This window comes from Sipha flava, unplaced genomic scaffold (genome assembly GCF_003268045.1).
Source record: "Sipha flava isolate LNK unplaced genomic scaffold, YSA_version1 217_pilon_pilon, whole genome shotgun sequence".
NCBI classification, from domain to species: Eukaryota; Metazoa; Arthropoda; class Insecta; order Hemiptera; family Aphididae; genus Sipha; species Sipha flava.
In genome coordinates, this window is record NW_020272843.1 from 1,720,989 (window position 1) to 1,743,222 (window position 22,234).

The window sequence follows — 22,234 nt, forward strand, 5'->3', positions numbered from 1 at the left end:
ACAAATACTCTTCTCGAGAACTTTTTTCTAACAATTAATACACAATTATTGAGTTTTAACTTAAAAGTATTTAAAAAAGTTAAAAGTATCGAACCAGTTGTTAATAATTACAAAAATTATACCCTATAAAATTTAACGCCTGGAGATGAATCCTTGTCTTCCATCCCCTAGTTCCACCCCTGACTGTACCATATAATAATGCTACATTTAATCATATCGGTTCAAGCAATAGCAGTTGATCACATTTTTTGAATGGACAGTAATAAACGTTCGGTAAGATTTATAAGAAATGTTATTAAAGAATAGTAAAAGCAATTTTTTTGGATATTTCTAAATTATCTGTTCCCGGACCAGCATGTTACAGTCAACACGAAATTTTTCATAATTACTTTTTTTATTTTATTTTTTAACGGTAATAATTTCCTATTTTTCTAACAGATTATGCATATGTTTTAGGTCGTGTCTTATAAACATGTCTAATACGAATAGAAAGTGGAAATATCATCATTTAATTTGTGGTGTAATAGTTTTTACGGTGCAAGGCAAGGGCGGATTCAGAGTCAGGGACTGTGGGTGAAGCCATTTCAAGAGGCCATTTATTAAGGATGAAACTGAATTAGAAATGAATACCTTGTAAAAAAAACACAATATGCTCTTAAAAGTGTATAAGTATATTTTATATTACATTTTAAAATTAGTGATACCACCGATAATGACTTATTTACAATTAATAAATATAATTTAATTTTATCAGCACAACAAATGTACGGAATAAAATATGATTTACTTAACTTCCTACTAAAACGATATAATTTAAAATATAAATTATGAATTGAAAAATTTTAAATTTTAAATATACATTCATTTTTCAAGTCACTCCGATGGGTCAACTGTTCAAGAGTCCAAATCAAGGTCTAAAAAGAGAAAAAAATTTCCAAGAGGACAATTTTGTCAACAAATATTAACTGTAGATCAACTGACCCCCTGAACTCCCCTAGATCCACCCTTTGTGTAAGGTTTTTTTTCGATAAAATTCAACGCCGTACCGCTATATCAATTATTCTCTCGGATCGCAATGGAATGCTCAATAAAAACAAAATCGCGAACTTTATACCATAGCTACAAGATTAGTGAAAAATAATTTAATAGTCATAAGACGGTAATATGACGTATATTAAGTTATTCTAAGATTAATTAAACCATACATTTCGAAAAGGGCTCATATCTGATAATTAAAATTTTTCACAAATCTAAAAAAACTGATTTTCTTTTAAATTATTTTCTTTATATTAGCAATTAACAATAATTAATCAACTTATTTATCTCAATTGAGAGTTCTTCTCTCTCATAAAATATCGGTATATATGTGTAAATGAAAAAAATGTAACAAAGTCTATTTTGATAGAAACTAGAAATGGGCCTTTTTCAAAATTCATGATTCAATTAATATCGAAATCTTTCGAAATAGTTTACTTACGTTAAAAATAGTAGTTTGTTATTGTAATATATGATAGTTAAACATTTTAATTTAACCAATTTTCTTGTTTTTCGTTTGAATTTTCAACATTAATTTATATTATGTTTTATAACTGATTAACAATTACTAAGTATTCTTATGTACATAGTTGAATTCAGAAATGTAATTGTTTTTACTGGAATTTATTTCTTTGGAGCGGTGGTATGATTTAAATTAAATTACCCGGCCACTATAAATTTGAATATAAAAGTAACAATTTCATTGTTAGCCCGTTATTTCCAGATAAATGAGAAACAAATACAAATGTCAGTGTTTACTAGATATGTTTCGGGTAGAAAATTGATTATGAACCGGATACCGAGTATTAGCCGAGCAAAAATTTCAATATTTCACCGAATACCGGTTAAGGGCCGAGTCTTAATTATTGCATCGAGTACTTGGCTATTGAGTAATTACCAGGTACCCGGAAAGAACGTACTCCAACCCGGAACACCTCAAATTTATATTAATCAAAAACAAAATTAAAGGAACTACATATTGTTTTCTAATCATTGTCGATTGAATACGTATTTTATAATATTGATTGGATAAAAAAAATTTAACGTTATTAATCAATTGAAAATTATAAACAGTCAACAATATAAGTATGAACGGCAGCAAAAGTGATAAAAAGTGCTGTGACAGTTGACTAATGGATGATAGCAGGGGGGTGCTTAGACATTTTCGTTGGGGGGGGTCAATATTTTTACTGCCAAGTATTCAAAGGTATTTATTATACAAGATAGTAATTTTGATAATAATGAATTCTATATAACTAAATAGATCGACAATGAACTATATTAATAACCCTGGCAAATAATCAAAATATATTTGTATAAAAATATTAAACAATACTTTTTTTCTAAATTCATTCAAATTTTGGAGGGGGGTTTGAACATCCAAAACACAACTCACAGTGATCTATGTCGCATAAAGCCCGCTTCACGCTTGCACGACACGGCACGACAAAATATTCTATTAACACAATTGAATATGGTAATTCACACCGATCCGGTAAGATCCATAACGACAACAAAGAACGTTTTGTCGGTTTGATGGTGCTCGTCGAAATCAATTTATTTAAAATCTACATATTATTATGTACTCTTGTACTCAAATTAATATATAAATTATATTTGCAAACGAACATTTTTGCACTGATCGCAACAAGCCTAATCATTATAGACGAGATGCATAGATGCAGTCCTTATATTATACTAGACCAGCGGTTCTTAAGTTATTCTAGATCACGGACCCCTGATGAAAGATTTTTAGAAATTGTGGAACCCCTTACCATTTATAACTAATAAGTAATAACCAAGATCAAGTCTACAGTAGTCACTATTATAAAAAAACCTTAACGTGCATTAGTTGTCAATACTTATTTTGAATTTTAACTTACAACATACTAATTTTTATTTTTATAATTTATTTATATTCCAAACATAGTATACTATGTATGTATACATACTTCTGTTGTTACATTTTTACTATTTAGTATTTGTATGTGATTACTTTTTAATAACTGATGTTATTACTTATTAATTATTCGCCTTGTGCACGTAGCTAATTGCTACTATATTTAATATCATATTTAATTATTTAAATACATTTTTTTAAGTTTATATATTATATTATAAATAAACCTATAGGTACCAATAATTTTATTTCATTTAAAATTCGATTAAAATGTGTTTTAAACATTTTTAAAATGGTTAAATAAAATAATTGGATTAAACATGTTTTAAATTATAAAACTGTTTTTTTATATAAAATACATGTTTTTTTTTTTATCAAATCTAGCACTAAGTCGTGTTCGACCACCGGTATTGGCACCGGGTGTTGTGGTCCTCATCGATGCTGGTCGGTCGCTCTTTGGCCGCCTCCGTTCGGAAAGTGACTGTCGTGGGGACGGATGTAATATGATCGGGGTACGCAAACTCCGATTGCCTTATCGCGTCACTTCCGCGTTCGAATCTCGGCGATAGAGTTTATTGTTTCGACGTTGACGTGTAGACGTATATAATGTTGTTTGGTCGCAAACTTCTGATCTTCTAACCGTGTCAAAATTTCGCGCGAGTGACAGATAAAATCAGCAGCCACCGCAGTCCCTCGCCTCCGGTCGGCCTGTCAACGGTGCCGGCACGCAATTCGTCTCCACGCACGGTCGCGATCATCGAAAATTCTTCACTTGACTGGAAATGTCCGCGAACCTTCCGGCCGTTCCCGACGCAGTCCACAGCATTTCCGTCCCTCTTGCATTTGCCTCCCACTGACCTTTGCCGGACACGCGTGACCCGTCCGTCCGTCGCACTGTTACGCACCCAATCCCTGTACCACGTGCATTTCGTATCCTGAGCACTATTACGGTTCCGGGTGAGCTCAGGCGATAACGGTCCATCACTACGCGCGTCTCCGGGCCACCGGTGGAAATAAAAATTGTTACACCTGTCTATCTGGACCGCGTCGCCAGCGCCGCCTCGACGGTTCTCGGGGCCCGATGCAGAGTTTTGCTGGGGCCCCATATCTGCATATTAATTTCTTAGTTATAGAAATCTACATTTGTTCGTTTTGTTATATACCATAAATATATTTCGAACCGTCGTTGATGATAAATAGTTCTACAAGTGCATGCGCGTACTTCAAAGCTACGCGTAATAGGTACCGTTTTAATTTGCTGTCGATAACAACCTGTTTCCTGAGAAAACCACACGACTACACAGGTTGCGATTTGCGTACTGGGACTATATTGTTTTTATTTATAGATAAAGTAAATAGATAAATACTTATATTAAAAAAAGAATAAAATTTTTTGTTTCACTTAACTAATATTTTTTTCTTATTTATTTATTTCAACTAGTTTTAATTTGTGTTTGTGAAGTATGTGTTCTATACATCAAAAAATGACTTTGAAATGAATATAGAAGATGTGTTTCATTAAAAATCAAAGAAATTAAAACTGTTGTAATTTATTAATTAAATTTATATTTTAAAAATTAATTTTTTTATAAATTAGCATAATAATTGTTGTGTTAATAAGACTCATGTTCAAATAAAGATCAATATAGTTGTTGTTTCTACAAGAATATTTAATGTAACTCAACACTTAATATTTTCATATTGATAACGAAGTTTTTAAATCTATCATATAAATTATCAATTTATAGATATATTTATCATTTTTACAATTTAACCTGTAACAAGATAATTGTCAGTGCTACAAGAACAGTAATTCTAATTATCAATTCCTATTATCATTTTAACAACACATTTCTCAAAATGATAATATAAGATGATTAAATTACCATGATCGTATTAACAATCCAATATATATTGGTTTGACAAAAATCTTGTCGACTGAATTGCTACAAGATAATTTTCAAACTAACATATGTTTTTATTAATATGATCCGGGTTTTTTTTTTCAGTGCATATTCGTAATACATAATTTGTGGGGTCCTATACAAGCGCGGGGTCCGCGAGTTTGGACAGAAATGTCGGTTGCAAAGCACAAACGCGTACACGTTACATCGCTTTGCCAGGACGGTTGTCCTGTGAAATATCACTCTTGGACGTTGTCCGTACGGCACGGTGAGCCGGTGGGTGAGCCTAGATTTCGATCCACATTGACGAGATGACCCCGCGAGTAAGAAGCATACATGACTTTTAATTTTTGCATAAAATGATTGACGAGTCCCGATAATAAGTTCACGAACCCCTAACTTGATCAAGATTAACCCCTCATACGCACCATTGGGATAGACTAGGGGTCTCCAAACTTTTTTATTGAAGGGCCACAAAAAATATCAAATGCTCTTAGCGGGCCAAAAGTTTATTAACACAGATAATTTTTAATTTTATGAAAATATAGGTATACAAATATAAGTTAACTTTAAATCTTTTTATAAAATATTGTCTACAATATACTTAAATATAATTGGTATAAATTTAAATGATAATAATATATACATTGTAATTTTAATAATTCTACGGGTAACTGTGTTAGCAGAAAGGCTAATATTTTTAAAAGTATCAATTCTTTCTGGACAAATTTCTTCAACTGCTTGAATTATACATTCTTTTATTAAACTACCATCAGAAAACGCTTTTCCTCTTTTTACCAATAGATGTGAAATACGAAAACTAGCCTTTGTAGCAGCTTCATTAAAATTTTTTTGATTTTTAAATAATAATTGTTGTGATGAAAAATTATTTTGAAGTGACTGCAATTTATCTAACCGTAATTTCTCAGTAAATTTTGAAAAAGTTGTCTTATGTTTCGTTTCATAATGCCTTCAAATATTATACTCCTTAAGTACAGAAATACTTTCTTTGCATATTAAACAAATTATTTTGTCAACTGAATAAATTACGAAATAATCCAACGACCACTTTTCATTGAAAACACGACATTCTGAATCTATTTTCCTTTTCAATCCTCTTCCTGATATGTCGAATTGGTGTAAAGTATAATATTTATAATAAAGGCACTGCAAACTTAGACATGTAACTGTACAAACGTTATGAAATGATTTCGTCGTACCGCTCGTCTATGTGACTAATCTCTCCATTATCGACGTTCAAACTAAAAATATAAAAGGAAATTGCAATGTCTGTTGTCATAAATTATGATACGTGCCCGCGATAACGACTTTTTAAATTACACATATATTTAGATATCTATATTTTATTTATCGTCTTATGGGTGCTGCAGGCCGTTTAAAACTTGTTCGCGGGCCGTAGTTTGGAGACCCCCGGGATAGACTATAGACAACACGAGAACAGAACGTGTAACATGAAAATTGGGAAATTTTATCTACACCGACGAACGGCCAAATAGAATTTAAGTTTTGTGCATATTACTATTATGTACCATAATGTTCTCTCGGTTATAATGAGAACGACTATAGATCAATTAGTATATTTTATCTATAGCGCAATGCAGACTATATGCAGATGAAACAAGAAAAGCAAAATCTCATACGCGCAATCCACCGTATACGGTAGGTTAGGTATAAACGTAGTAGGACATGCCATGTGACTTTGTACGCAAGATGATCATTCTCTAATCGAATTGACCGAGTAAATATATTTATTGTAATAATAATAATGAGAAACGCATGATATTTTAGCCGACCAATAATAGATGTAATGGTTGGCACAGCATGTTTTTTACCCAATGGAAACATCTCAGGAAGTGTTTATTTTTCTCCAATATTTTTTAGTTTTAGAGAAATTTTAACGAAAAACTTTTCATCAAACTCTCTTGACTTTAAAAAATAACTTTTGAATTTTGAATTTCCATATGCTAATTAATTACCACCTTACAAACCAAGACGTTATGAAACTGTCAACTTTAAAAGTATCGCAATTTATCGAAAGTTCAATAATATTGGTGTCGTACGAGAACTACTTTTTCATGATCGTCAGAAGTCCGAACCGACGATGATGAGATGAAAATAATAAAAATAGAAATATAGAATGTACGCTATATTTGTAGTTGTGCTGTAGTTCTACCATCGTTGTCATTTCGGACTTTTAACGATCGCAAAAAAGTGGTTCATAAGTGGTTGCTTTCCACCGCAGACGATTACCGTTTTGTGGTCGTAGCACGGTTCCGATGTGGTCCGTGTGAGTAAACGACCAGGACGACATACAACGACTATGGGCAACTCGCGCACTAAGGCAACGGCGGTAAAACGTTTCGTTTCTCTGCGGTGACTGCTGCGACTAAAACGACGACGACAACAATAATAATACTAAAATTAAAAATAATGATAATAACAGTCGATATTAGTTTTAATAAAATACATCGTACAACGTGTTGGTTTACGGCTGACTGCAACGATCATCCCGCAAAATATAGGCTTGGAGTGAAACAAGTCGTAAACATGATATTTAAAGTATAGACACACATATGTATATTATACCCGGTGAGTAAATACCGTATATTGCGTACACAATAACGGCGTAAACTGTCTGCGCAATAACATACAATATACGTTTATATTATTATTATTATATGGTAATAATATTACGACCAAAAACATAATAATAATATCGCGTGCGTACGTTGTGTAATGCGTTAGCAAATATATCCGTACTGTGCACACCTAGCCGTTGTATATTATAACGTTATTATTAATTTTGTTATTATGATTAATATTATAATTATGACATAGTACAAGCGATACGATTTTCGGCGTTTTTACGACACAGTAAAGTTTGTAATTTAACCCCGAGTAGGATATACACAACGCGCGTACGCCTCGTCACAGCTGGGGTATGTAAACGCCGTAATAAAAGTGTACCAAAAATGTCGAATAAAAGCTAAACATTTTTAGTGCGCAGGTAGTGACTTTCAATTTGAAACGATTTGATGGTGACCGGTTCTGAGACACTGAGGTCATTTACACGTGCACAATACAATGAAATCGAAGAGATGCTATGTTTTAAATCGTCGCAACTACTGCTCACAAGGATTGATTGTGTAGTAATAAGAATGCCTGATTATATTAATCGGAATATCATGTAAACAACAAAACCTAACGGTAAGGAGTAGTGCATACAAGATATACGGTCTTACTTACTGTGTTTATAATGTTATTGAATTAATTAATACCATCAATGCAATCTTTGACCTGCATTGTATATAATTATAATTATATAATTCCATAGATAATATATAATCCATAGATTGTATATAATTCCATAGATTTTATATAATTCAATAGATATTATAAATACTTATCATTTAATACTTTTATCTCATACATAAATGTACAGAATATAAATACTTTTTGTTCATTATTTATATTGGAGGTACCTATAAGATTAAAGTTAATTTTAATTTTATTTAATTTTTTTAAGTATAAATTTATAAAAAAAAGTGTAAATATATTAATAAAAAAAAAGTTATCTTTTTTTTTATTCAGATAAAAAGTGTTTTATAATTTATCTTTATCTAGATAAATTTTTAGTGATGAGTTTTTTTAGTTGCGCAACACTAAGTCTTGATATTTGTAGCTGGCAATATTGAATACTGCGATGGATAACAATTTGCATTTAAAATATTTATACTCATCAACAATGATAATATTCTTACCTGGTTTATAAATTTTTATTTGAATACGTAAGCTTATCATTTTTCAACCATACAAATACAATTTAATGTAAAAAGTATATCATTTCATATGATTAAACGTAAATAACTATGTGTATGGTGGGACTTGGGATACTCTGTTTCCCAAATTATTATTATACTATTTGTTCACTACGCTTCACAAAATACTGATTGTGTTAGATACATTATGTAATATAAATCTAGCAGCGACTATCTTAACTTGTATTAGCCCGATCACATTAAATGTGATGAAAATAATAACAATGGCATCACAGTATACAATAAATGATACAAAAATTGTCCATAGAATTTATCCTCAAAAAAATTTGATAAAAAATATATATTATATGTATATATCCTTGCCGTCCGTTGAATGGCCGTATTGCGTCCGGTTTCGATAACGAATATTTCGATAGCTAGTAAATCGCATATACATATAATATACATATATATAGTTACATGAAATAACAAAATATTATCTAATGTTAATTCTCGTTTTATTGCGAAACGTAGTGCGTCTAAGCATATTATTGTCATTTGTATAAAATTATAAAATTATTACAATTATTATAAAAATTGCGAAGTGTAGTGCGTTTTACGGTTTATTTTATTCCTTTTTTGTCATGGAGTACATGCTTAGCAAAGCTGGTAAACAATTGTGTGATTGACCAACACAAAATCGGATTCCATAAAAATTTGTCAGGAGATATTGCGCGGTGGAAGTGTACGAAACGTTGGTGTACCGCTTTTATAAAAGTCTTGAATAAAGTGATAATGGAACAGAATCTTTATCATAGTCATGAAGCAGATACTACTTTAGCACGCCAAAAAATAAGTAATTCGTTAAAACGGAAAGCAAATGATATTTTATGTGAACGCCCGACAAAAATTATTAGGCGTGAAATAGCAAGCAGTAGAGTGTTGAATGTTATGACTACTGATGATATGAATAGATTTCGGAAAAATTTAAGTGCCGCCAAATTGAGAAAATTTCCCAACTTACCTACAACCGTTTTCAAGCTTCATGAATGTATGCGTACATACTCTCTAAAAACAACTACAGACGAGAATTTTGTTTTCTCACCGTAGCCAGTTCTCAGCCTGTAAATAGAAAGAAAAATGTTGTTGATTGGGACCCGATACGTCTATACCACTGGCATCGGGTTGGAGTCGATACGGCCACCTTCAAATGAAAAGAGAGTGTTGAAACGGACAAACGGGAGTCGATGCGGATATTTCCTCACGATAAGTGTTGCAATAAATATATTTGATCATACATTAAATACATGATACATTTAATTTGTGATTATTTATATTCGACAAATAATAACACTATACTACGCCAATAACAGTATATTTGTAATAGTTAGTACCATGCTATACCTGTTATGCAATATTTATCTAACGACCCTATACGGTTAATGGATGCTGCATATATTACACATGATCGGTGCATTAATAGCTTACGGAGCTACGAATATTATTTAAGTATGCAACCATAGGCGGAGGTTGAAAGGTCTTTGAAGGAGGTTTAACCTCGAAAACTATAGAACATTTTTCTAAGTATAGAATACTTATTCCACCATCTCACGATAGGAATTGGTAAACTGGATCCTTAATAAACTTTTCTCGGTAAATTGGGTCCCGGGAAAATAAAGGCAGTAGGTAAGTTGTGTCCCGGGAAAATAAAGGTAGTAGATAAGTTGGTTCCCGGGGAAAAAAAAAGGATAGTAGGTTAAGTTCAAGGTAAACATTTTTTTTTTAAATATTTAATAATTTTTATTAGAAATAAATTTTAATATTATTGTGTTTTTTATTACATTTTCGGTAAAAACTTAGAAGATACGAATTTAACAAACTCAAATCGATGTACAATACGTATTGCACACTACGAAAAATATAGTGAAAACGCTCCGATTTCGTACACTCGTCTCTGTGTGTAATCATAAGAACTATCATCAATATTGGTGTTAAATGATAACTGACACACGATATGCGACAAACTAATGTACGTATATGACTATATACGTAACTTAATTAAACATAATCGAAGTTACGATGTTACGAAGTTATTTAATCATAATGGAATCGATAACTGATAAAAAAAGTGTGAATTGTAATTTGTAAAACGACTACGGCGAGGTAGTATAGTTAGTAGTTGGGACTCAATTTACCTACTACCTTTTTTTCCCCGGGACCCAACTTACCTAATATCTTTTTTTTTTTCCCGGGACTCAATTTACCGCATTCAAAATGTACACAAAATATCGCGAACCCAATTTACTTAGCCACCTCACGATTTTCATCAGCCCTCACCGGGCGGCCGTCACCGTCACAATGGATTATTATTTGAATGACAAAAATAAAATTTCCAGTTTATTAGACTTTGAAAAACGTTATAATATTATATTTTTTTTGTATAAACGTAAGCATATAGGTGTCGCCTACTAGCAGATGTACGGTGTACATCGGGATGGTTATGACTTAAAGATATATATGTTATTTTACTATAAATATCTAAAATCGTTGTCGACGCCACCGCAGTAGTGCACACAAAATATAGTGCTTGGGAATTACTATTACATAGTAAGTAGTTTTTAGTCGGTAATTTAGTACCTAGTTAGTGTATATTGCTTGTAATATTGTAATTGTGGGCGTGCGGTGGTAAAGCGCTTGCGGCTCATTATGTAAAGCAAGATTTATGCGACCCTAAAATTCAATCAAATCTTCGCCTTTGTACCTGGGCCGTCTCGTTGACTTCTATTGATTTCATCAATTTCATCTGACATCTTTCAAAACTCACGCGTTTTATAAATAATTATAATAATAATAATAATACCAAAAATGTTGCGGGTCCTTCGACAAGTATTCGTTCCGTATCCATCGCCATTTCCGTGTTCGTTATTCAATTTTGATCTTATATACGTTAATATATGGTAAAATTTTGATTTCTTGAAATTTTGATAAATCTGAGAGGGAATCAAATTTATTATAGGATAAGTGTCAAGAACCTTGAAACTTTCTAACTTAGCCTAACCCGTGGTTGAGTATTTGAATAACAATAAATTATACAATTATTTATCAATAATTTTAACTTTTGAATAAATATTTTATTTCATTTTTTTCGAAATAGTGTTTTTTTCTTGTTTTATTTCACCCGATCACCGTTTTCGGAGGTGTAATTTTTCCATTTCCGGTTAATGGTTCCGTTTTAAAAGTTAGGACTATGGTCGTTTTTTATTAAGAGGAAATATTCGTCTTGTAAGGAGCCGGTTATAAAGAGGTTTTATTGTGTACCGTTCGTGATGTGCTTCGATATCGTGCCGTAGAGCTGAACGCATGTTTGCATCACTTAATTTACGCAAAAGTACTGCAGATTTTTTGCACGATTCGTCAACGCACATCATCTAACCACTCACACGTTGATAGGCTCGTGGTGGAAATTTTATCTTTCCGCAGTTGCAGAAATTACGAACGCGCATCGTGCGCGCTTGATTTCAATTATATCATATTATTATTTACCGTCGGAGTAGTGTTTCATGATGAACGTCATTAACGATTCATCGGAAATACATAAAAAGTCAATACCGCAAGTTTTTTAATTTACCAGAGGAAAACATTTTGTTGAACATTCGGATTATAATTATAATCCAGAACTGTAGGTAGGAATTTTTTATAAGGAGGGTCCAGTTCTATAGATATGAATTTGATAGAGGATTTCAATATAGGAAATTACATTGAGTTTAAAATTGTGAGAATAAAATATTATATTTTCATGATAACACCAAGTCAATTTTTCTCGGTTTCTTAGCCATTTCATTCAATACTTCATCTGGATTAATGACGATATTTCGGTAATAACTCAATAGCACCAGTCCATTGAGATGATCCTGTTTAATAAACAGTTCAATAAAATGAAATCAGAATTAATTTATTGTTTATACATTCATTTATTTTTTATTCAGCCAAAACGATTACAATTAAATAATTACATTAAAATAAATTACATACATACCTCTTCATACCGTTTCTGAGGTAGGTCTTTATTCTTTTTAAGTCAGAAAAATATCTTTCTGGCGTTGAAGTAGAAACAGGAAAACAATACAAAATTTTTAGTAACATAAATATATTTGGGAATATGATAGGGTCATAACCTTGATGGCATCCAATGCATTAGAAGGCAGCATTTCATCATTGTTTGTTACTAGGTTAGCCCTTTGAGTTTTTATTTCCAAATTTGTGACTCTTATCAATTATCATTTATCACAATGCACCACGATGTAGATATTATCAATTTTATGTACATCGTGCAATGCACTTCATGCACTTTTATACACCTGGGACATAATAATATAAATTTACTTTACTAAATATTAATTATTTATTCATTTATATAAAAAAAAAAGTTTAAAAAATAAACATTTTAAATTTTAGAATAAACTAGAATTTTTCTACCTTGTTAAAGGAGGGGGTTTGAACCCCTACCCCCTTCCCCCGTAGCTACAGCCCTGTAATTATATTTCCAAGAGTTACAGAATGTTTTTACGGATTAGGAAAAAATATAAACATTGTTTCAAAGCGATTGTATGACGCATATCCGTATGGAATGAAAAATAAAAATAAATTAATAATAATAATAATAATAATACAAAATAAGAATACACTTAACACTTTTTTTTTTGCGACACGTTAATAACATTTATACACTTATATGCATATTTTTTCTTTAATTCTTTTTACGTCTTTGGTTTCTAGGAATAAAAAAAAACAGCTTTCTTAGCAATATTTTTTATTACTTAACGTGTGGAAAAAATGTGGTATCAGAAATAAAAACTTTCTTTTTTTAGATGCCACCAATCCCTTCTCACTACTTCTCTATATAGTGGGAACCCGTCGTGGTTGCGCTAACAACTGTCTTTGAATATTTTTTAAAGTTTTCAAGACCTTTTGTATTACACTCTATAAAGTAGGTAAAAGCTTAACCCATGGAGTAAATGTAACTCGTTTTTACTGTAAAGTATATTATAATTTCTTCTCGCCAGCAAATATACTTAGGTACCTAATGGTCGAGTGGGACGAAGCGAGATTTTCGATTTGGAAACAATTTTTTTTTCTTTCATTTTGTACATTTAACTTTAACTGATTACGCAATAACATTAATGCACACTAGCGTACAGTTTTTTAGTAATTACGATATCGCATTAACAATAACAATAACAATAACAATAACAATAACGACGGTCTACCACGAGCTATTATATTTCATTTACAATATATACCTATAGTTGAACATAGTTTTTTGTCTTACTAACAGACATTATCGTCACCTTCATTATATAATATTAATAGTCATATCTATACTTATATATTTCTACGGCACGTAAACCATATTATTTTGTTGTTATTGTTATCTAAAAACAACCGAAAACACAATTTAAACCGCGTAAATTTGTAACAAATTTAAATTGAAAAAAAAAAATAACAATGCTCCTCAAAAAATAATGTTTTCAAAAAATATTATAAGTCCTCCGTAGCCGTTAGAGATCATGCAATGTTCTTCGCATAAGAAAACCCAAATTGTAGTAAGGTCATTCAGGAGTTTATAAGAAATTAAAAATAAAAATCAACTAAATTTTTTCAGGTAAAACTTAAAATCTCTTGACGAAGGGGTTAGGGGGGGGGAACTCGACAGGAAAACGGCCTACTTTGCTGCATGCGTAAGTTTAATACTTATTATTACACTCCAGGTATTTTTTCTCCTTCTTCACGTCTATAATCGTTCATGTGTTTTTTCCCTAAGTTGACACTCCGTACTCAGTCGATGCGAACACTTGTACCATAATAATATTGTAACAACGTTCTGCTATTATAAAATCACTAAGCAGTTCCCATCAATGAAATGTTGATATAATTGAAAACAATAATACGAAATATGATCAACGATGAGGTGAATACAGTTTGCTAAAAGATCGAAGAACTACGTACCCTAGGGTACCCTAATCGGTGGTTTCCTAAAATGTTTGTAATATACGTACTGGATTCTAAAGACGTATAAAAGTATACGTAATATTACTTGATTTGTCGTGTAAACAACTGTGACCAGATGTTAAGAGTGGATCTGCTGATGATTCACTGGCTTGAATAACGGTCGGAACGCGTGGGAGTGTCTGAGTGGATCAACGCAATGCCGATGACGATTGAATGCTGCGGAACCCGATACAAAACGTATTTTATATATTTTGCATCATTACCATGTACGCGTTCATTACAATAATGTTATATAATAACAATATCGCGAAACTCGGACCAATACAATACGCATTGTTGGCTTTGTCGATGAGCCTACACGGACTTTTTACGGAAGAGACAATCTTCGGTCGAATCGAGATCCGAATAAATCAAAGAATCGCTGAGTAACGCGCGTGCCGTCGGACTCGGTGGCGTTAAATGTTCCGGGTTCCGCGCAAATAAACTTCGGCTGATATTTTCGAAACAGAAAAAAAAATACAGAAAACCATCGGCCTGTATATTTTGCTCGGTGAAAACTCCAATAAGCTCCGAGTCGAAAAATATCCTTCCACCGTTTTTATTATCGTTCATCGTGTAATAGATATTACCAACCGAAACGTGTTCGGATTTTTTCTGCTAACCACCTAAGGTTTGATAATTTAACGAAAACTATATTATTATTATAAGTATAGCAATATCTTTTTCGGTTTCGGTTTGTTCGCAACGGCCGTTTTTGTTTCGGAAGATTTTCACGTTCGGCAAATACACACCTCATGCGCAGAAATAGTTTTATTTTTCCTTCCGTGCGTTTATTTTTATGGGTGTAAAACAAAAGCGAGTATTCATTTTGCGAAAGTAATTTGTCGTTAGATGATCAAGATGTTTTCGACACGTGTTCTGGTACCACGACAGCCATACGTGTATAATTCATCAAGTTACCCGAAAAAATATTATTATTATTGAGGAGGATTAATACGAATTTTAAAAAAAAAAAAAACGAGCTGCGATTATGACGCTCAGGTGTTCGTGTTAATCGGTGACAGCAAGGATTCGTTTTTCATTACTATTTACACAAGTTCGTAACATTTTTTAATAGCGTCAACTTAAACTGAATACTTTAAACAGCGGATGACGGTCGTGGCGGACATCCGTTTCAGAACTTACGACGTACGACACACAAAAGTGTGCCCTGAGTGTTACGAGTGCATGATCTATAAATATATAACAAAATCATTCAATGTAAATTCATAGTAGAGGCTCTTTTATTTTTGTATTTCACGATTTAATAGGAGAACATTATTCATGATGGAGCGCTTATTGCTGCAATAATTTTTTATAGCCAAACAAAAAACATAAAACTTTACAAATTTTAACATATAAATAGTTTTGGATCCATTTTTGTAAGCGACAAAATAAAAACGCTTCATCACAGACAATGTAGATCTTCGGTAGTATTTCGACTATGAACATCAAACGTTTTTATGCATACCGGATTGCGTTATCCTGTACTGATACAGAAGTACTGAAAAAACGTAATGCCGCTGCTACGGTTGTGGAAATGTAACATACTTATAGTATATAATGGACGGTTTTTTTCCGAAACAATGGAGAGTCCGTCGACTACGACATAGCTATATTATATTGTAGTATCAAATTTGAAGAGGAACGTGATCTTTCGATATAATTCCATATTATATTTTTAGTAAAATACTATATTACGTTTTCTTATAATAGCTGATACTGCTCGCTAACTGTTGTAACTTTTTTGTTTGAAATAATTTTTTCGAAAAGTTCATAAGTTTAGACATTTAATGTTGACTTATATCTTAAATACATCTTTATAATCGTGTGCTACTTGAATGTTTAAAGGTCGTGTTCTTTTAAAAATCGCTATACCCACGAAAAATGCGAAATTATTATTTTGATTGATTTAATGAATATATTCATCGACATTAACTTGTTATTGTATTCATAAGAAATTAATGCATAATTTCATTTGAATAACATCGAAACGAAAATAAGAGAAAGTTATTTATATATACGTATTATTCCCTTTGAATATTTCAACAAAATGAACTGTATAATAAGTAATTAATAAGCTATATTTAAACGTATTATTTAAATTTACCATTGTCGCTTCATGCTATTATTGTCCTTCGTCGACGGTAAATAATAAATGTAGATTCCCCAAATTTATTTTAAACGTTTAATAATATTTATTCCAAGTCCAAGTATGCATTTACTTGTGGATACAGCTATTAGTATTTATTACATACAAAAACGTTTGGATAATTATAATAATGCGAGATACATAATTTTCTCTGGATTGATTTCAGTAAATATTTAATTGTTTTTTAATTAAGCGTGTCGTACATTATAATTTAATTATTAATTATACATTATAACGCATCGTCCTTCGCATAGTTTTTAAACGAACTATTATAATTATCTACATAATATGTAGATAATATTATGAGGTGAACGTATTTTAACAAACACATTTTAATGTTTTATTTTCATAAGACGTTCTTCTACTAAATAAAAATTATTAATGTTTATGTATTTTAAAGATAACGATTGCATTCAACACGAGTTTTAAAGATTAAAAAATGCTTAAAATTACTAAAAAAAAATTCCTTAGTAGTTGTCATAAACTTTTCTGTACTAACGATCAATTTTGATGACCATTGTTTTTCGTGACTCAAATTGGACTGAAAACGCACAAATAGTCTTCATATAATATTATTGGAAAATCGAATACACCAAAACACCATACTAATATGTTTAAACTGGATAACAATATTTTTAAAAATTAAAGTTAGTTATATCACGACCAAGCTCTTGAGATGATTCGGCCAAAAATTACCTATTGTAAGTTAAATACCGCACTGTACATTACTCTAGTGGAAAAAAATAGTTGACTAAGTATATATGAGGAAATCTACGCATGATTTTCACGATTCTTACAATAAATTATAACACGATGTTAAAGCTTTCGAAAATTCTGAATTACAATTTTTATTAAATTTGTATACACTTAAAAAATATATAAAGTGGTAAAATTATTACATTTATTCCTTTAGGTCCTCACATGAATGATTATTTAAAAATAAAGTATTATATTGATTGTTTAAATCAAAATTCTAAAGATAAATTCCCGATAATTTAATATTTTAATGAACTAATCAGGTGATTATTAAGTGTTTCAGTTCTATTATAGATTTATATATTGTATTGCAGAATTATATTAAGCAATTAAAAAATAATATATATTTTTATTTATTATTTTTTATAAACGTAATAGTTTTATTATACTTATTATTGAGAACTTGGTATTTAAAAAATCGTTTTTCTTTTATATTCAAGTAGTACTTGTATAATAAACTTGGAATAATAATATTTAGGTCGATTGTGTTGGTTTGAATATTGTATACCAATGCGACGAATGGGCCGTAAAAACCGTATCCTTAAATATTTTAAAAATGGAAGTTTAATGTATAGTACACAGTATAACTTTATTGTAAATTCATTTGGACAGTTTCAATCACCAAAATGTGAACTGAATTCCCACATAACTACTTAACCACGTTCAATTTCAGTAATATCATGTTTCTTGCGGTTTTTTTGTTTTTTGTTTTCTTTAACAGAGTATACTACGCTCGTGGAAAAAAATAAAAATAAAAACTGCCAATGTAAAAATCGAAAAGTATTCGAAAAGTTTTAAGGTTGCAAAAGACACAGTGAACGAAAAAGTAATAATATAATACTCGTAGCTATGTGGTATCATTATTTATTTTTTATTTTATTTTTTTCCCTCAGAACCGAAAAGTCGTTTTACCGGGTTATCATTGTAAACATATAATACCGTCTATACCGAGTCCAAGAATATTTATAACGGTGGTACATCCCTGCCTCTATCACTCCTTCACACACACATACACACACACACACACACACACACACACACACCTTTACCCGCGAAACTGTCTTACCTCTGAAGTTGTAGTAGCGAGGAATTCCGACACGACGACGGCGCGCGCTATCGAAAATATTCGTTTGGATCAAAAGCATTCCGAACGATGGTATATTTTTACTTTGTCGAAGTCTCATCGTCAGTGTACAAGATTGTATGATATTATTATTATTATTATTATTATTATGAATATTACGCGGGGTCGCGAACGCGATTGAAAATATGCTCGTCCGCATCACGTCGTGTAGTCATCCAGCTGGAGAATTAACAGCAACAAATGTCGAGATCGAATCAAATGTATATTGTTTAAGTGTTGATTATAGGTATCACGCGCAGTGTTTCGGCATTGACCACCTGCAGGCAACTAGTTTCTGTCGAATGGGTGCAAACGTTTGAAATGTGCAGTCGATACGTCCGTTGATGCAATGAGTGTCGAAAAAACAACCCTCGGACAGAGGTACTTGTACGTCGCGAACAATACGCGTTGCGATTAACACGCGTTTCGGGCAATCACACGTCTACTGCGCAATATGCATAATATAATATAATACACACACACATACACGCATATATTATACGTATCTCGTACCCACGGGTTTGACGGATATTACGTGAATTAAACATAAACTCGATACATCTATTATGTTAGTGTTGTGTATGGTGACAATTCAGTGAGATCCAACAGCAATTACTGTTGTGCAAGCACTCTGAAAATGGCATTTCGCCAGAGTACGGTTGACAGTTACCGTGGCGGTTGATGAGCGCAATAAGTCTAAATTTCTGAACACAATATCGGTGTTAAAAAACGAATGAATTTTAAACGAAACTAGAAAAACGGTAAAAAAAATGTAAACACTCCAGTCGTTTTATTTCAGTGTAAATTCGTCAATGTAAACATAATACCTATGGAGTACAACAATGGTAAGTTATAAGTTATATTAAAGACATTTCGTACTCTTTAAAATCATTTACCTGTATATAACGTAATGAGGATTATTGTTATCGAATGCAGTGATTTCATATTTTTTTTTTCCATATTTAATTTTCTTATCTGTTCTCGGGAAATAATATTTTTAATGATATTGATGTTTTTTTAGTATGTTAGTTACAAAAGAATCTATAGAGATAATGCATAAAAGAGCTTTTATAAAGTACATTATAGCCTTTGCAAGCTGTAGTAATCGAATAGTCCAAAAGTAGACTTTCGAAAAACTGAATAGTGTAAATGGGGGTCCACAATAATTTAATTTCTTCACACTTTCTTTAAAACAAACTGAAAAAGGTAAAAAAAAAAGATATAGAAAAAAGCCATTGAATGGATTTACTGTAAGAGCTCTTTAATGTTGTCAGGATAAAGCTCATTAGAAATTAAATAATATATTAATATTTTTTGTATTTTAGAATTTTAACATTAAGGGGAAAATACGTACTAATTTATTGGTTTTACCCTGTATTTTGTAATTATTTTATTTATACTAACCTATATTTATATGTAATGTACATTATTCGTTTTTAATAGAAGTAAAACGATAGCCATAGCAACACATAAAAAAATTAAATATTTAAAACGAAGTAGGGGCTAAAAATGTTATGACCAACTATAACTGTCACCTCCGTAACACAGGGGCGTATTTCATGGGAGGGGGCGAAGGGGCGATCCCCCCGAATCTGTATTTAAGGAATTGATTATATGCGAGATACACATTTTACATTTTTTTAATGTGGATCATTTTATAACGAAATCAAATTATGCATGACTATGAATACTGAATTGGGCTTTTTGTCGGGTACCTACATACTTAGTGAAAAATGAAATAAAACACAAGCGTAACTTTCAAAACACAGACAGGTGTTAAAAAGGAACGACATAAAAGTCGGTTCTAAGTGGGTCCGGCATTAGATTAAAAAAGAAAAACCACAAATATTAAGGATTCACCTGATTTAAATATTACCAAAAATTTTACTTGTAAATTTTGAGCTTGAATTATAGCATAAATTTTAATCCCCCCCCCCCCCCACATGTAAGTCTTAATACGCGCCTGCCATAACACGTCCTTATTACGTAACTTTAGCGTAGTTCACATGGTTTTTGCATAATATTATCGATGTGATTTTTAAATTGAGGAATCAAAACATTATTTTCAATAATGTATAATTGAACAAAAAGTTGTAAATCAGTTGTTTACTGCTTTATTCGTTGCGTTCATATAATTTAGTCTGGGGTTGTAGCGGCTATCATAGGTGCCGACTCAATGGGGACAAAGGAGACGGTCGCCTATGTGCATTGATTTAACAGGCGCAAAAGTATTATTTCACCCCCGTTGTGTAAAACGATAAATATTCGGTTAAAATACCAGATTATGACATGAAAATATTCATTAGAACATCGACGATTGTGTACTTGTATTACCTATTATATATTACCTAAATATGATCATTGGTTATAACACTATAAATCGCTTACTAGTGAGCAGCCTAGCAACTGATGTATAAATTAGTTTGCCCGACAAGTGGCGGCCGTTTATCCATTTTTACTTATTTATTATGAGTTATCTGCAATCGTGACGTTTATAAGGGCGTACACTCGTATTTCTATTTTTAACTTGTGACCCATAGTCATTCCTATTCGTATTGATTATTTTACAGGATAATACCTATTCGATTATTTTATTATTGTTAATTATTACCGTTCATACGAAGTGCATTATTCGAAGATTATAATATTAACGTAAGTTTATTATATATGTATAAATTATATTGGAACAAATTCAATTTAGCGCTTACGCCGTTTTTCCACATTTTTATGCATGTATCTAGTTTTTAATGAAAATAATTATAGTGATTATCAGATTTGAAAATAAATTTTAATATTTTAATTAAAATTTTTTTAAACATTTGTAGGGCAAAATAAATAATAATAAAAGTAATTCATCAACAAATAATAATAATGTCTATGTGGAAATATATACAAACAAAATATTGAACTTGATTCAAACTTAATTAACAACCAAATTAACTCTGATAATAGTTCAATTTCAAGCGTTAAATTATATTATGATAATCAAATTAATTCTGAAAATATTTCATCTTCATTAGCTACTTCAAAACAAAATAAAGAACATTTTTAACATCTTAGTTAAACAAATATGACTGGATAGAACGTAATCAAATTAATGATAAAGCTCTTTGCAAATTATGTAAATCTATGAGTAGTATGAGCAATAATAATGCTTCTGTATTTATCTCTGAAGGCTTTAATAATTGAAAAAAGCGGTGGAAAATTTTAATATGCGTGAACGTTCAGAATTACACAGAACCAACATAGTTAAAAATTATTTTATTAAAACAAATTCTAATGCATATAGAGTAAATCACAATTATATTATTATTTTAATATATTTTATAAATACCCCTAACTAAGCTTTTATTTATTTATTTCTATCCATAAAAAATTTGTTTATTTATTTATATATTAAAATATAAACGCTGTGGAAATACTAAATAATATATTATATATCCTGGGAGACCTTTCTCTTCCCTTAACTGTTTATTTAAAATATATCGAGAACTCAGAATAAATGTCATGACGTGTCAACGGTTGGAGAAAAAAATC

At 31.2% G+C, this 22,234-nt stretch overlaps 1 pseudogene; it reads right to left on the bottom strand.

The window, feature by feature from the left end:
• Window positions 1-12,412: 12,412 nt before the first annotated feature.
• LOC112682982 lies at window positions 12,413-12,826 on the bottom strand (annotated as a pseudogene).
• Between the last annotated feature and the right edge of the window lie 9,408 nt (window positions 12,827-22,234).